At 41.3% G+C, this 13083-nt stretch overlaps 1 protein-coding gene across 1 annotated transcript in view; it reads left to right on the top strand.

Moving 5' to 3' along the window:
* Window positions 1–4059: 4059 nt before the first annotated feature.
* Window positions 4060–13083, top strand: part of SYTL5 (synaptotagmin like 5) — a 77951-nt gene continuing 68927 nt past the window's right edge. Inside the window, exon 1 of the mRNA XM_042810732.1 lies at window positions 4060–4119. The gene's annotated coding sequence lies outside the window, so the exon portion shown is untranslated. The remainder of the gene's footprint in view (window positions 4120–13083) is intronic.

Here is a 13083-nt window from a genome sequence, read left to right as displayed (position 1 = left end):
TGAGTGATTATCTCAAGTGAAATAATGTGTGTTTTAATAAAATTAATGAAATAATTTTATAACACTGCTTAACAACACTGCTCAAATAAATCTCTCTTCTTTCAATAGGGAATTCTGACAAAGCTGATGAATGATTTCAAGAAGCAAAATGCTGTTGTTGCTTCAGCAGCTGTTCGTACACTTCCTGAAATATTTTCCCTCATTGTTCATTAGTGCATCCTACCAGGCTTTTTTTTTTTCAAAGCATAATATCTTTTCCCCACCTTATGCTGACAGCAGAAAGCACATCAGTGTCACAAGGGCCACTGAAAACTGACCAGGAACCTGTTTTTACAGAAATACCAAGAACTTCTTCATTTAAACTACAGGATACAGAAGAATTCAGAATTTTTCACTGGAAAAAATAGTAGAAATAGGACACTTCAATAGAAGTGGCTTCTATACCTTTCTGACCATTGGAAGGCATTGCTGAAATGTCTTTTTTTGTTGTTGTTGGTTTTTTTTTTTAAAAAAGACCTGTTCCAAGTGACCTTCAGCAATGACAGTAAAAGTCCTCCCTCTTTGTTAGAGGTGCAATTATACTTCTGGAAAACAGCCCAGGGAATGCTCAGCTGGATGATAAGTACTTGCATAATTCAACTTCCTTGACCAAACTTTCTTTACAGTTTTTGCCTTCAAATACTTCTCCTTACATGTGTGTTATTTAGGAGTGAAATGTATATAAGTTATCCTAGTGCACTCCTTGCTCTTAATAGCTGTTGGTGTTTCTCAAAAACTTCCTTTTCTATTTCATGCTACGTTATTTCATACTCAAAACTTTCAGATTTAGCAAAACTGCAGCAGAAATGACTTTTTTGATAAGTACTGATAGGCGACTCATAGATTTAAGTGAGAAATAATAGCTTGCAGAGCGCTTCATATTGTTAACTGAGGTGCAAGCCAACTAAATTTTCTTCATTAGTGTTATTGAACAGTTAGTAATTTGTGCAAGTTCTGTGCATTTGGCAGATGCTGGGGCTGTGTGAAACGGGATATCAATAAATGCCAAAGTCTATTGATGGCTGGTGTGTGGAGTTCACGGTTCCTGACCCAGAGAAGAAAACGTGACAGAAAACCTCTGTCCCAGAGGACAAGATTGTTGCCAAGATTGGACAAAAGCTGTGAATACCTTAAGTAATTCCTCGCAGAGCCGCAGCCAGGGACCCTTGTGGGGTCATTCTTTACAGTGATGCAAATGTGAGCAGAAGATTGAAGTCACCAGTGAAATCATAGCAAGGATACTTCACCTTTCTTCCAACCTTGGCCCATTTAGAAATCCATTTTATGTAGTCGTGATTTATAAAGCCCTTGGTTCGTGTGGTCTGTTACAGATCTCAAAGGACACTTAATAAATCAGAATGTGGATTTACATGCACCAGTGCTACCAGAGTGCTATGGCTGTCCAGCCTCTAGAACAGCTGCTTTTTATTCCAACAGAAACACAAACATCTGTGGTTTCTCAGAAATTCTCTTTGTACTTGGGTATTCTGGCTGCTAGTGTTGTATGTGTGCCATCAAGATGCTTCTGGGTTATTTGCCCTTCTTTTCATTCGCCAACCCTCCAGGCAATATTTATAAGGTACAACTAAAAATTCACATGAATCTCAAGCTTGTGTTTCAGTATTTAAAATTAAGAATTACAGAATATATTTATTTGGATATCTCTGTTGATACTGATGCACGCTGTTATAGAGTATTATTCTGATATTAAAGACAAATGATAAATCTGAGCACTTAATATAGAGCAGATCCATTCAAGAGCTTCTATGTACAAGGGAAAAAATGCTGTAGTGATTATAACGTGTTGCAAAATCAAGTTAGTTTCCACAGGAGTTGTAGTTTTCTGCCAGTTCAGTAAACGTTGAACCTCCTTCCCAACATATGCATTAATTGGAATAATGTAAGCACTGCTTATGTCCTTCCCTTACAAGCTACTTGAAGGGAGCTTATAAACAGAAGGGAGACTGCCCAAAAATTATGCTGAGAGTTATTGATAAACACCTGAAGGACAGTGCAATCATTGATCACAGACAACATTTGTTCATGAAGGGAAAGTCCTTCTTAACTAACTTAATTTGCTTTTATGATGGTAAAAATCTAAATGACCAAGGGAAACCAGTTGATGCTTTTGGATTTCAGTAAAGCCTTTGATAGTGTTTCTCACAGTATCCTTCTGGACAAAATGTCCAGCATGCAGTTACGGAAACGTAAGGTGATGGATGAGCAATTGGCATCAGGTCAGGCCCAAAGGGTTATAGTAAATGGGGCTGCATCAGGCTGGTCACTGGTCACTAGCAGGGTGCCCCGGGCTCCGTTTTAGGGCCAGTTCTCCTTAATGTTTTCACAAATAACTTGGATGTAGGACTAGAAGTTAATTTGCACTAGTTTGCTAACTACTAAATTAGAAGGAGGTGTTGACTCTTTTGAGAGTGGGGAGGCCTTGCAGAGAGATCTAGACAAATTAGAGGGCTGAGCAATCACCAACTGCATGAGGATTAACAGGAGCAAGTGCCGGATTCTGCACCTGGGAAAGGGCAACCCAGGGCTATACATACAGAATGGGGGATGAGATGCTAGAGAGCAGCTTAAGAGGATTTGGGGGTCTTGGTCAACAGCAAGTTGTACATGAGTCAACACAGTGCCCAGGCAGCCAGGAAGACCAACTGTATACTAGATTGCATCAAGTATGGCATTGCTATCCAATCAAGGGAAATGATTGTCCCGTTCCACACTGTGCAGCAGTTTGGGGCACCACAATACAAAAAGGACATAGAACTATTTGAGAGTGCTCAAAGGAGGGCAACAAAGATGGCAAATGGTCTAGAGGTTAGATGTTGGGCAGGAATTCTTTCCCCAGAGTGTGGTGAGGTACTGGCACAGCTGCCCAGAGGAGCTGTGGTGCCCCATCCCTGGAGGTGCTCAAGGCCAGGTTGGATGGGGCCCTGGGCAGCCCTGCACACGGCAGGGCTTGGGGCTGAGTGGGCTTTGAGGTCCCTTCCAACTCAATCCATTCTGTGATTCCATGATTTTCATTGCACACATTGCAATGTTTTCAAAGTGATAAAAATTAGATCATTTTTAAAATGAGTTAAAGCTGTGAAAAGGATCTGCTCTTCAGTGTTTCCACATGACCTTCCTCTGCACACTGCAGAAATTTCAAAGCCCCATTCTAATATGTTGGGCAATACAGGAGTGCTAAATTGGTTTCCTTATCTCCCTCCTCAGATGCCAGCTATGTGAGCTCTCCAGAGGCTTGAGGATACCCACAAGGGTAAATGAATCATTTCTTCTTCTGGATGAATCCAGATGCTCTTTTGCTTGGTTTCTTTTGAATTTTGGGATGTTTTGTAAGACTTGCAGCTATCTGATTAGTCTGAAGACACTTGAACATTGAAATGATGGTCATAAAACTTAAGAACCATTGCCTATTGCTGTAGGGAGGGCAGCTAGGACAAGTGCATACCATCAAGCTCCTCCATTGCTGTTTTACCCTTTGATTTCTTCCCTCAACCACTGCACGGAATGGCGATCCCTACTATTTCCTAATGGCCAAAAAGACAGATGACCACAAACACAATTCTAAGAAACCAGAGCTGCCCGCTCCATGCAGCGAAAACACTGCTGAACATGAGATAGTTACGTGAATGGGGGAGGCACACCTTTCCCAAGCCCTGTGGGAAGCGCGGGGCCAAGTCCCTATGGGCCCGGGGGCAGTGAGGCAGCACAACCGCTCCGGCAACGGGGCGGCCGCGCTTCCTGCCGCTGAGGGGCGCTGCGGGGCGGCTGGGGCTCTGCCGGCGGCAGCTGGGGAGGTGCGGGCGGAGCGCGACGCGCAGCTGCCGGGCGAGCCCAGGCGGGGAGGGGGTGAGGCAGGCGGGCTGCAGCAGGGCTGCACCTGCCGGAGCCCGGCTGTGCCCTGCTCGCGTGCGTGCGCCAGCGGCTGCATCCCGCCGGGGCTGGAGTAGTACTTTGCTTCTCCGCCCCGTAGAGCTGCGGAGTTGACATCAGCAGTCTTTCACCGTCTCGACTGCGGCGGGGATGCTGATAAATACACGCGCTACTCCCCTAGCGAGGTACCTGGTGAGTCCTTCTCTCTTTATCGGCAACCTCTTAGAAAATGATTGTTGTTCTTATTTTTATTTTGCTTTTCTGGAGAGAGCAGAGGAAGAGAAAACCTGCGGCAGGGGTCCCGGCAGAGAGCTGCGCGGTGCCGGGTTAGACTGCGCTGCTCCAGTCGTGGGCGCCCTTCCATGTCCGGGAGCATGGGCTGCGCTCGCCCCGCTCCTCTGCACGGACAGATCGAGCGCTGCTGCCGTCGGGAACCTGACCGGAGCTGTGCTTTGTTTCTCTCTCTCTGTCTTAACGCTTTTTAGCCCACGTTACTATGAAAACTGAAGGTAGTAGATTTCACCTGATAGCGATGCTGCAGGCGGCTCTCTTTCGGCAGAAGTGGCGATAAGAATGGGGAGGTTAATTGTCCTCTCCGTGGGTGAGTGGCTCCGTGGAGCTCAGGTGGTGAGCATCTCTCCGTCGTGTGCTGCCCGAAGTTTTCTTCTAGCTTTTTGCTTTGCCTGGAGGCACTGAGAGGCGTGTATTAGAAATTAGCAATCAGTAGGTTGTGCTGACGTTGGGCTTGATGATCTTGGAAGGTCCATTCCAGCTTAAATGATTCTATGAAAAGCAACCTACTTTACTGTTAACTGAAATTATCTGTAATTCACATGTAGTCATCTGGGTTACTTGGTAGTTATTGAGTGCCTCTGCCCAAATTCGTATTTCAACATATTGAGTTCAGTTTGGGCATGGTCAGCTGATGGGCTGACGGCTGGACTAGATGACCTTAGTAGTCTTTTCAACATTAACAATTCAGTGATTCTATAAGTAGAAGTCATACCACAAGAAAGAGTGAATTAAAAGATTCTGTTCCCCAGATCTGTGGCTTTGGGAAGGCTTTGGGAGCTTGGTGGGCTGTCAGCCAGGGCTGAGCTCCTCCTGAGTGTGAGATGATAGAAGAGCAGGGAGTGTGCGAATTACCTGTGAAGTCTATAGGTGTTATTGCTTTGCTGTATGTGCTTCAGGTGAGAGGTTTGTGTGCAAGATGCAGCCCTCATCCCCATCATTTGAAAGCAAAACTTTTTGGAAAAGCATCAGTAAAGATTTATTTTTGACAGTAGGTAGTATGGGGAAATCTTATGGGCTACGCACAGGTGGGGAGGCTGGGACAGGTGATCATAATGAGCCCTTATTCATCAAGCATGTGATCAGGAAAGCTGTGTTGTCTCAAAGCACATGCTCAACACTGTCTTTCCTTCCCCTTGTTCCTTCAACTTTCTTCATGTAAAAGGGCTCAAATAACACTAATGGCTAATTTAGCTTTTGGCTCTATGCTTTTCTTTGCATTTCTGAACCAAGTTATCTCCCAAACGCAACTAGATCCAGAGGTCCACGTCTAAGTGGTTCTAGTGGATTTCTGAAGGGTAAGAGTTGCAATGACAGCTGCTCAGAGTTCTGAGTAAATTTTGAGGCATATGCTATGTAAGGGTTGCAGGTACAGTAATGCTTTACAATATCAGTATACTGAAACATTTTCTGGAGTTCAACATGTTAATATTCCTCAGCTGCCTTCAGAACTACCTCTGCTCTGAAGAGATACTTATCAATGTGTTCTGACTTCTTCAGACTTCATGGTAGTTTGAAATCTTAAGGTCTTTCAGGATGGAGGAATCATAATTCAATTAAAATTCTAGGTGAAAAGCCCTTTTTGTGTTGATGCTGTGTTTCTACAGTGGAAACACAGTGGGTAGGAAGGATCTTATTAAAACCTTTGCAGTGTGAAGTTGCAGTCATCTGCTTGTTTGAGTATCTAAACATGTTGTTATTACATACATAGTGCTATTTGCTCCAAATCACCCTATCAAGGGTAATGTGCGTTTCAAATCTGATGATTAACTCTATTAGTAAGACATTCAGCTTTTTAAAGTGGGGAGAAAGGGAATCTGCTACTTGAGTGAAAGCTGAAGTCATCTGTGGTGTAGGATTGTGCACACTGTTTTCTCAGTTCTTTATTGCTACTTCCTTGTCTACACTTACTCTGCCTTCTTATCAAACTTTCTTGATAGCGGGGATTTACACCCCTGTGTGTTGTCCCAGACCTTGCAAACACAAGAAGCATAAAGAAGCAGAATAAATAAGAATGTCTGGGAAAGTAAACCTTAAAGAACAGTGTGGCTGAGTCCAAGGCAGGTAGTAAAAGGTGTATTCATGATAGCTGGTACACACGTATTTTTCTTTGCCTCTTTAGAGCACTTTTTCCATCCATTTATGTAGAAGAACCACAAACAGATACATACAAATACATACAGCGTATGCCAATGAACGTATGCGTATATGTAAAATGTATACCAATGAAGCCTTCTGTTCAGAGCAGCCTTTGGACTTTGCAGTCAGAAAAAAGCTGTTTAAGCCCTTATTTTAGGTTGTCCTGGATGTGACCAAGTGGCTCAGTTCTGAGTGGGGTTGCTGTGGTTTTTTTTTTGTTCTCCCCACAAGCTGAGGCGTAGCTTCAGAGCAGAACTAATTGTGCAGGAGCTGATTTTGCTTGCTGAATCAGCCTGTGCTGGAGTTTCTTCATAGTTCATTTACTCTAATCTGTGCCTTTTTATTTTCACTGTAACTCTTCCCTGGGAAGGCTTTTTGTATCACTTAGAAATGTAAACATCTCAGAGATGAGACAAGATTCCACTGTCATTTTTACATTTACATTTTTACATTTACATTTTTACATTTACATTTTTACATTTACATTTTTACATTTACATTTTTACATTTTATACTCCACAGAAATGTGTTAACAGGAATCTCCTTAAATAAGCATTTTCTTTATTAAAGAAACTGCCTTTGCCTCTTTAAATGCATAATATAAATGGAATATTTAAATTTTCAAGGGTATCTCTTGTTCTTGTTTCAGTTGCTCCGAATCTTACTTCCAGATAAATTAGAGTGGCTTTTTTTTTGTGTGTATGTGTGCAAAATTACTCTTTGCTGCATCTTTTTATTGTAAGGAAGACTGTGCTTTTCAGAGTGATTGCATTATGCACTGGGTTAAATTGTGATCTGAATACTGCTCTACTTGTTAGTGTCTCTCCACTGTAACAGATACCCTTCATCTGTACAGCTCCACAAACAGTAGCAATGCATCAGCAGAAGAGAGGAAAGCAATCCAAGGCATGAATGTCTCCTTTTTTTTTAAAAAAAAAAAAAAATAGTAATAATTTAGAGATGGAAATAATATAGGAATTGTATGTAGGCTGATCCAAAAGTAATGCATTTTACTTATTTCCATGGAAACCACACCAGCTACAAAGAATTCAACAACATTGTTTGATAGTAGATATTTTCAGCTACAAAAACCTATTTTTCAGCATAGCAGGAAGGTTCAGCCTTTACTGCCATACCACCAACATCTGCCTCTGACACTGTGGGCCAACATAATGAAATAGGAGACATTACTTTTGGTTCAGCCTTTGTGCATAGCACCAATGTATTTCCAGAGCTTGAACAGCAAATTGGAGCTTGAGGTAATCATTTTTTTTTTTTTTTTTTTTTTGTTCAGCATGTTGCTGTGCTTCTACAATGTTATCTGAATACCAGGGAAGCAAATGTCCATGACCATGGGAACATTGTTTCCAAGGATTCTGTTATTTGACAGACTTCTGGGAGAAAGCACTGTTTGAAAGCAAGCCATTTGTCAGTGATATTTTTCATTTGCAGTTACAAAGCAACAGAGTTGATAGCTTTTTGAGCAGTTGAAGACAAGTTTAATCTGAACTTGTTTCCTCATTTCAAGGGGTATCTCAGAACTGGAGAAGAAGTAAATCAGATTTAAGAAGGGCATACTTCATATATCACTTCAGAACTCTGGTTCGTTTTCCTGAATCTTTGCAGGAGATGGCTAGGGCCTAATGGGCTGAGAGGAGAGAAAAGTAGAGGAAATGATTTCCTGTTCTCAGAATATTAAGCCTATTTATGGTAATGAATATGGGAATGATGCCATGGGTAACAGATATTTACACATGGACACATGCTCACATATATGGCTTCAGAAGGAGAAGAGAAGCATAACTCATGTGTACTCTCAATTAAATAAATATTTGGTGTAGGAGTTACCTTCTACTCACTGTGGACAATAGTGCAGAAATAGTACCATTGTGGAGTCGTTAACAGAGGTAGAAGAGAATGAGGCTTATACTCAGAAGTTGGAAATCTCATCCTGGGGAAAAAAAGAATGAAACCATAGCTAAGGTGACAGTAAAGCTGCTGTTTTAACACTGGTTTTGAAACCCTCCAAAACCAGAAACCCACCAGAAAAAAGGTGAAAAAGTAGGATGTGGTTAGGTGGAAAAAAGTTTAGCATGCTATAAAACAATGACTTATCAGATACAGTTGAAAACTAACAAGTGAGAAGGATATCCCTTTGTGGTATTTTCTCTTTCTGCTCGGAGGCGTGCATCCTTCTGTGGAATGTGTATGGTAGCAGAGGAAGGTGGAGAAGTATGAGTAACCTGTGCAAACATAGGTGTCATCTGTCATGTGGCTGGTGCAGCCGTAACAAGTGTGCTGGAAAATGAGGGTGGGACAAGCTCAGAATGCAGTGGAGGTGCTTGCATGCTCATAGATCTTGTACTTTCTGTAGCAAACATTTGTCTAGTTTCAGCTGTTGTAAGTGAAGAACCTGAGCGGATGCCATTTAGGCCAACTTAACTGCATATTCTGCAAATACCTGGATGTTGGCCTTGCATCTAAGAAAAAACATGCATCTGAACTTCCTTTTTATCTGAATTTCTTAAGGCAGAGGTTGTTTTGCTTATTCTTGGGATAATCTTTTAGAGCGTTGTTCACACAGTAACATTCATGGCAAGCTACAAGTCCTTCCTGATTGAATCTCTTAATGTTTGAGACACTGATTTGCCAAGAATTGGTGGTTTACCCCGAAATCACTTTGGTTCATGACCTCACTGATGTTTAAGTTCTACTACGGAAGAGAGCAAAAGCATTTTGAAATGATTTGTGGGAAATGAGTTTTGAGAGTTCACCTTCTCAATTAAGAGTTTAAATTACTGGTGCAATGGTTCTTATACAAAAAAAATACCTTGAAATGAAACCCCTCGTTTCTGATTAGTTTTGAGCAAGTGTATTTAATATTTGCCACACCCTGTTTCCTGCTATGAAGAGTTTATGTTTGAAGCAAAAGCGGTTCAGCATTTAGCTTCAGGCTTGGCGCAGTACCTGAACCACTGATGCATGTAAAAGTCTTCTCAGTAACGCAGTGAAAATAATTCAGATGATTGCTACAGATGTCTCTGATATTGTCATGTTTTCAGACATGGTGGAGCTGAGTTTTGAGAAAACTATGAGAAATAAACGTTCTAAATGATTTGTGTTCGTTGCCCGCATCCTTCAGTTTCAAGTGAGGAAGCTTAGGTGGGATCGTGCTACTGCTTTCAGTGGTGTTCACGTGGCTGTGTACTTTCTGTATGTGAGGAAAGCAAACTCCGTTGTGATCTGCCTGCCTGAATTAATTAGTAACCAGTAGTAAAACTGGTAAATCAGTCACAAAATAGTATGTACAGCACTTTGCAAAACAGACTTAAGTCTTAGGGATACTTAAAAATACTGTCTGTTGGGTGGTCTTATGCTTAGGAGCAAAACATCCAATTCAAAGAGAGTGGTGTAGAACGGTTTCCAGCTTGCCACCTTCCCAAGATTGTTCTTTCCCTCATCAACTAGGATGAAGGACTAGCACCATGCAGGATTGCCCAAAAATCAGACTGTGCTTCTGAGAGCATTGTCCAGATTCTCCTTGAACTCTGGCACTTGGGGCCATGCCCACTGCCCTGGGCAGACTGTTCCATACCCACCGCCTTATGGTGCAGAACCTTTCCCTGAATCCCACTTCACCCTCCCCTGATGTAACTCCATGCTGTTGGACCTGCAGCCTTTATGAGTCCTGTCCTCAACTCCTCTGCTCTGGGCTGAGCACACGGAGGGCCTCAGCTGCTCCTCATGTCTTGTCCTCCAGACCCTTCACCATCTTTGTAGCCCTTCTTCGGATGCTCTCTCTATGTCCTTGTGTCATGGTGGAATAGTGACAATTTTTTGTACAGTACATTGCGTTTTTCCTTGATTTTCCTATGCTCCAACACTTGAAATAAGCATCCTAGTTTGGTGTTCTTGTCCTTTGACTTGGTACAGCTCATCTGGTTTTGCTGCTTGTGTATAAATTTGAGCTTGTTTTCAACTGTCTATGTTTTTTTGAAACTGACCCTTTCTGGCCCTCCTGTTCTTGTTAATACTGAGGGAATGAGACCAGACTGAAGGGTTTGTTTTTTTTTCATTGTAGCATATGTGGAAGGGAAGAGTGGAAGGAAGAACCGAACAGCATTTCATCAAGTGTTACACTCAGGTAACCATGGATGTGGCCTTTTTTTTTTTTTTTTTTAACTGGAATCCAAATGGAACAATAGCAGGTAACAAGAGAGGAATCAGTAATTTAAGGACAGCTGCTTGTCTTGTCACTGTTACTGGTTTTCAATCGGAGATGCTTTTTTTTTTTTATGTGCAAGTTAAACCTGAGGAAAATTGACAGTGTTCTTGACTTTAGAGAGCTTCTGATTCTCCTTACTTCTCATCACAGCAGATGAAGAGGCTGTGATAGCTGGCAGACAGTGTGCTTACAGTAGGCACAAGTGGGACACTTGTGGCTTTCACCTGGGAGAGAGGAGAGTGCAGACAATGAAATGACAATGCAATACCCTCAAAAACTCAACGTTGGAGTTTTACTGTAGTCTGTGTAGTATAAAAGCTGGAGATGCGTTGAGGAGGAATGAATATCTTCATATACACAGAAAACATCTACAGAAAAAAAGTTTTGTTAGGTAACTATGCAGATGTATCTTCAGACAGCTTATGCCTGGGGAAAGCAATGAAGTCATACTCAGTTATTAATGCATAAATTATGTGAGAAAGCTGAAAGTTTTCGTTACTGCAGATGCTCTTGATCCTTGCTGTGAATGTAAGATCCCCTATTGTTTCCCTTTTTTTTTTTTTTTTGGTGGTTGTTTTGGGAAGAAAATTGGAAGAACTGCAAATCACAGATGATTAAATATGTAACAAGGCATTCTACTTCCAGTAATAAGTAGATATTTGAATAGCACCTTGGGAAGAAAAGCAGTAAAAATACACATATGAGGTCTTCAGTGTGTTTATGTTTAGGTACTGGGGATAAATAGTTCTGGCATCCTTTTATACCGTTGTTAAGAGTTTCTCTTTACTGTAATGCTAATATGAATACCCAAATAACAGTTTTTAGGCAAAAGATGGTAGCAGAAGCATTATGCAACGTGGTTTCTTCTCAATAGGCAAGGAAGGGAATAAACAGGTGGACAATGACTGTTAATAGTGCGTTTTGTGGTTTAGGAGGAGTTTGATATGCCTCCCTGTGTGTTTGTCTGGTTTTGAAGGATCTAGTGTACCTAAGTGGCTTGTGGTTGGTTTCAAAGCTATACAGCACATAGGCAGGAACTCGTTCTGTTGAGAGATGATCTGAAAATAGCAATAGAAAATGTACTTGAGGTTAAGGCATTGTCTCTGTGGTATGATTATTCTTTGTTTGAAAGTGAGTGTGGATGGTGCAGAGAAAATGAGTCTTCTGCATGACTCCCAAAAAATAAGAAGTCTTTCTGTTTGTAAGAGATAGAAACATTTGCTTGAATGCTGAACTTGGTGGCTGCCAATTTTTTATTATAAAATTTCTATGCCATTAAATGATGGGGCATGATCAAATTATTTGCAATGGCTATTAGAACACTGGAACATTTACTGTTATTTGAGGAATCCCACATGTTGATCCAACTCTGTTTACTGCTGTGCATCTCCCATTAATACCTGTTTGTGTTTGAGAATGATGATTCATCAACAGCACAGCTCTGGCATTCCTGCCTGCGGGCTTTGTTGCGCTACGGCAGTGTGATCTTCAGTAACAGAAGCTGACTTCCCAACTGGCTTATTTTGAAACCCTGTCACATAAACATAAATGTAAGATCAGCACAAGACAGTGTTTAGGAACAGTTAAGTGGTAATGATCACGACAATGTAGAGAAATGCTGTGCTGTGAAATACTTGATGTTCAGGATTATTTTTCTAGAAATAAAATTTTAACTATTATTCCTTTTGGTGAACTTAGGCTGTAAAGTTGTCTACTGGTTCTGGCAGAGGAAGATTTTGCCTTAATGTGCTATGGGAGCATGCTGATCAATTGCAACTCCATGGCTACATAGGACAATCTTTTTTCTCTAGCCATTAACAAAGAATTATATTGTGTATTGTATGAGAGGTGTTGAGTTTTGAAGGAACTAAGAAAGGAGCTAAACCCAACTAAACAACATCATGACATTTCCTTTAGCAGAGCCATTACAGTTACACTACCTGAGGAGCTGTATCCCTGCATTTAGAGCAACTTAAAGTAGCTGCTCTGTTCTTGTGAAGAATTCTGTATGATGCAGGGCTTGTAAGGCAATGAATTGGGGGGTCTTTTCAGTATCCTTCAGGACACCACTTTGTAATTCCCACATGTGCATACCCCTGCACATCTGGAAAACCACTGGTGGCAGATTTTTTCTCAAATTCTTCTAACCAAAACTTAAATTATGTGAAATTGAGATGTACGTGTTTCTGAGGGCAGATTTCGGTAACAAGCTTGAAAATCAAAGTAGGCCTTAGAAGGTTTGTAGTATTTCTGGATTGGAATAAGTCTATACTGAAACCTGTAAAAATGACTTTGAGTAAATTTTATTCGAGGCTGAATTTGAACAGTATTATTGTTGCATTGATGAACAAATCCTGAAGAGAGGAATTGCCTCAGACTTGAACAAAATAGGATTATTTTTTTGGTATCTCTATTTCACTCTGAGAGTCACTTTTCCCATTCTTCTATTCCAGTGTAATACTCAGGACAAAATGACTTCTCTACCTATTTCCCTACTCTAA

The sequence above is a fragment of the Centrocercus urophasianus genome, unplaced genomic scaffold, assembly GCF_019232065.1.
Source record: "Centrocercus urophasianus isolate 14NV4802_14NV808 unplaced genomic scaffold, USGS_Curo_1.0 seq_12, whole genome shotgun sequence".
Lineage (NCBI taxonomy): Eukaryota > Metazoa > Chordata > Aves > Galliformes > Phasianidae > Centrocercus > Centrocercus urophasianus.
The sequence above is the reverse complement of the archived record's forward strand: the minus strand, read 5'-3'. Positions and strand labels throughout refer to the sequence as shown.